Consider the following 4,340-nt stretch of genomic DNA (forward strand, 5'->3'; position numbering starts at 1 on the left):
CCGTGTGTAGCCAGCAGCCACCGTGAGCGGCCAGCAGCCACTGTGAGCGGCCGTCCAGAAGCCGGCGACTGATCTGCCTCACCAATGATGGTGCCAACTTGGGCCAGTGAAGCGACATCCTCCACAACTAGATTGAAGAACAAAACAACAGCAACTTGTCTGTTCCCCTTCCCCCAATTCCCCAGCACTGTTCCTATCCCCCTAATTCCCCAATAAAAAATAAAAATAAAAATCTTAAAAAAAAAACAAACAAAAAAAAAACACAAAAAGGTGTATATGAGTAATCCGTCCGCCCTCCCACACCTGTGCGCATTCTCCTGGGTTCCAGTCAGGCCGTGTCTGAGAGCGCACACCAGCTGAGAAGTTCCACCCAGCTCAGTTCAGTCCTCCCTGTCTTAGGAAGTTACTCTCACTCTCTGTCCTGACTTGGTTTTACCCAGATACGTGTGGCCCCAAGAGCGGAGGTGTCTTCCAAATGTTATTAATTTGAGGCAGCAGACCTGGGTTTAATGTTGCAAAGTCTAACCACAGATACTTTACCCCTGGGGACCAGACAGCCCTGAGTTTAATCCCCACGCTGCCTCATGCCAGCTGTGTCCTTGGCCAGATACCTCGCCCATCGAGTCTGATTCACCATCTGCAGGATGAGGCACACGGCCTGCCCGGCAGGGAGGTTGTGTAAATAATGCTGAGCGGGAACCCTCTGGGGACACTCCAGGTGCTCAACAAGAAGCCCCCCCCTCCTCGCACAAAGATTATCTTATTCAGAAAGCTATTTGGGAATAACTTCTAGTAGTTAGTGAGGCCGTGTGATGGTGTGTGTGTGTGTGTGTGTGTGTTAAGTATACATAACATAAAATTATCTCAACCATTTTAAGTGTACCATTAAGTGGCATTAAGCACATTCACACTGTTGTGCCACTGTCACCATCATCCATCTCCAGAACCTCTTTCTCATCCCAAACTGAAACTCTGTATCCATGAAACGCTAACTCCCCATCATTTCACTTAGCACGACTTCAGGGGTCACCCATGTTGTATCATGTGTTGGAATGTCCCCCCTTTTCAAGGTTGAGTGATATTCCATTATGAGGCCGTGTTTTAAGGTTGGCCAAACTCCTCAGACTATGCAAGTCCCTTCAGTGGCCAGTGCTGGTCTTTCTAACAGAACTTTCTGCCATGATGAAAACGTTCTACATCGGTGCTGGCCCTTACGGTAGCCGCTGGCCCTAGGGGGCCACTGAGCACTTGAAATGTGGCTCCTGCGACTGTGGGACTCAGCTTTTAATTTTAATTTACTTAAGTTTACATTTAAATCGCCTCGCGTGTCTAGTGGTCATCATATTGAACAGCACAGGACTGGACTACAACACCTACCCTCCTGGTTTGACCATATCCAGTTTTACTTCATTTCCTTTATCATCCTATCAGCGGTAACTGCTGTTCATAAGGACAGGAGATCAGAGGCTTGGGAGCTATTTTGCTTTTGGTCTTAGTGTGTGTCAAGGTTCACAGGCCACCAGCTGCTTCTATCCAGGGGACTGTCACACTTGGCGCCCACAGGCTTTGAAGCAGACAGGCAGCATTCCAGGGCCTCCCTGGGGACCCCAGACCCAGGCTGTCTGCAGCCACAGCACCAGAGGCATGCTGAGCGAAGTCCAACCATACATGCTATCCTTGGAAACTAGAAAATCCACGCTCCTCCTCCCAGAGAATAAAAGGAAGTGGAGCTCAGGGTGAGGAGGGCTGGGAACCGAGGAAGTAAGTGAGTCAGTTTGTGGGACAGGAGGGGAGAGGGAGCCACGTCAAGCTGCCACATCACAAGCCTCCAGCAGAAATGAGAGAACACCCCATCAGCAGTTTTCAAGACATCAGCTTGTGGTGGAGGGAAAGGAGTCATGCCGTCCAAGGAAAATACCGTGGAAGCTGGCGTGGAGGTCCACACGTGGTTCGTGTTAGCGGCAGACTGTACTTTGAGTGGCTGACTTCCTCAGTCTCACAAAAGCCCCATGTCCTAGAATAGCCAGAGCAGGCTGTGGAGAAGGGCTGGGGTGACTGTCACATGCAGCTGCTGGCTGGTGGGACACACGAGGTTCCTCGGAGCAGGACGTGACAATGGCCCTGGGCCTGCTCTACAATACATGGTGGGTTGTCTTTGGGGATTGTCCCCTAGGTGAGCTGGTTTGTGTAAATGTCGGCGTGCCCTGGTGCGTCCTAATGGACATGCCACATGCAGCCTGGGCCCCTCCTGCGTGTCCACTTCTCCCATCCTTACTGCCCCTCCCCAGTCCAGGGCAGCATTTTCTGAGCCCAATCCCAATTGGTCCATCTGCTCTCTGGCCTGCCCCACCGCCTCCTCACTGGTACATGGTGGGTACCTGGTAGATATCTGTGCAAAGAATGAATGAATCAATAAATGAACAAATGAGTGAGAAATGTGGTTAACTGGTTTGGTCAGCCATTACCTAGGGGAGAAGAAATTATGTTCCAGGTGGCAGGAACAGGACCTGGATTGGGGCTCAGACATAACGGACCAACACATCACTGCCGCTTCGTAGTTTTCGGATGAAGCAGTGCTGTGTGGGAAACGGCCGTACCGTACTTTCTCAGCTATACACCACCGATATGGCAACAGCCTTTCAGACGGAAGGGAAGAAATATTCCATTAAGTGTGTACAACACATGGGAGGCACACCCCAATTTCAGAAGACGATGTCTGGGGAAAAGAGTCTGAGGGTCCGGCAAAGGCAGTGTTTGGACACAGATGGTTGGTGCAGTCCCAGCAGGTGCTGGCTGGGGTCTCGCTGGGAAGCCTTCCTGTCTGGGCAGGTCTGCCTGGGGAGTGAGAACTCTTCATTCCTGCCACCCCCCACCTGCTCCCAGAAAAGATGGGGGAGCATGCTCCCTTCCCTTTGGCTTCTGTGGTGGAGCGTGGGGGCTTCTCAGCAGACACTCCCCAAAGCTCCTAAGGGCACTTGCATTGTCCAACTCTCAGAAGGGGGATAGGTCAGTCCTATCGCAATCGAAATTGGAAACAAATGATTTTTGCTGTGCGACTTGGGACAGCCTCTCCCGTCTCCAGGTCTCAGTTCCCTTCCCTGGGGAGAAATGAAAGCGCCCATCAAGATGCTGCCTCCAGCTTGCCGTCAACTCTGATGATTTGATGCGTCTAGGACACAGGTCTTCCCGAAAGCAGCAGCCCTCTCCGGGTCCCCGTAGTACGCAGTGTTCCTGCTTACAGGACACATGCAGCTGGCGCTTCTCCCAAGAGCTCCCTGCCAGGCAGAGTGACCCAACTGGCTCCCCACACCCCGCTGTCAGGATTCTGCAAGATGTCCAGGTAAAAGTCCTGCTCCCTCGGGGCTCTGCACCTGTGCACACCTGGTTTCCTCTACACAGGCTGCTCCCGCTCCCCCCACGAGCCCGTCGGCAGGTCAGCTCCTTCATTGTCGGGACCCTGCTCAGGTGTCACCTCCTCCAGGAAGCAAGCCCTGGCTGGGCTCCCTAGCTGGGACAGGGGTCCCGCTCTGAATTCCTGGGGGTCCGGCTCAGCAAATGCTTAACTGTGCTTCCATGAGGGAAGCCCTGCCTCCAGAGATAGCCGTGACCCTCAGCCTGGGGGCCACGATGAACCCGTGGGGAAACTGAGAGGGCAAAGGACGCGTGGCACAGTGTGAAGTGGACCCCTCACACCCCCGAGGCCTGTTTGTAAAGGGCTGGTGTTTTGCTCAGAGCAATCCTCTGCGGGGACGGACTGCCCGCATCTTACAGGGAGGTGCCAAACAGCCCTTCCAAGGGCGGCTCTAGGCCCAACTCCAGGAGGCAAATCTCTCTGAAGAGATGGACTGGAGGGCAGTACCCACCCTCGGGAGGCAGCGGGAGCCTTGGTCAGGAGCACAGCTTTCAGGCTGGGCTACCCCTGGGCTTGAGTCCCCGCCATGCTGCTCTCTGAGCGTGTGACTCTGCCCCTCTGAGCTTCAGTTTCCCCATCGGTGACATGGACACGACACTGACTTCATGCTTGTAAGTGAGGACTAAAGGAGATGGCATATAAATTGGGCACCTGGCGGGTGCGTCGCTCAACCAAGCCACATTTCCTCTGGGCGCTGCCCTCAGCTCTACGGCATTCCGATCATCTCTGGTGCCTTGTTCAGATGCCAGCCCGCTCTTCCAACTCTGATGGTCTCTCCAGCTAGGGCAGAAGAACCCGGGCTAGGGCAGACGGGGAGGTGCAGAGAGGTGGCCTGCCCAAGGCCACACAGCTGGTGAGACAGACGGCTGGGACCTGACACCAGGTCTTCCCATTCCCAGCCCAGGGCTCTACCACCTGCATCCTCATG

At 54.1% G+C, this 4,340-nt stretch overlaps 1 protein-coding gene across 1 annotated transcript in view; it reads right to left on the reverse strand.

Moving 5' to 3' along the window:
• Window positions 1–4,340, reverse strand: part of SH3PXD2B (SH3 and PX domains 2B) — a 72,856-nt gene that overhangs the window by 60,286 nt on the left and 8,230 nt on the right. The window lies entirely within an intron of this gene.

This window comes from Hipposideros armiger, unplaced genomic scaffold, assembly GCF_001890085.2.
Source record: "Hipposideros armiger isolate ML-2016 unplaced genomic scaffold, ASM189008v1 scaffold_25, whole genome shotgun sequence".
In the NCBI taxonomy this organism is placed as follows: Eukaryota; Metazoa; Chordata; class Mammalia; order Chiroptera; family Hipposideridae; genus Hipposideros; species Hipposideros armiger.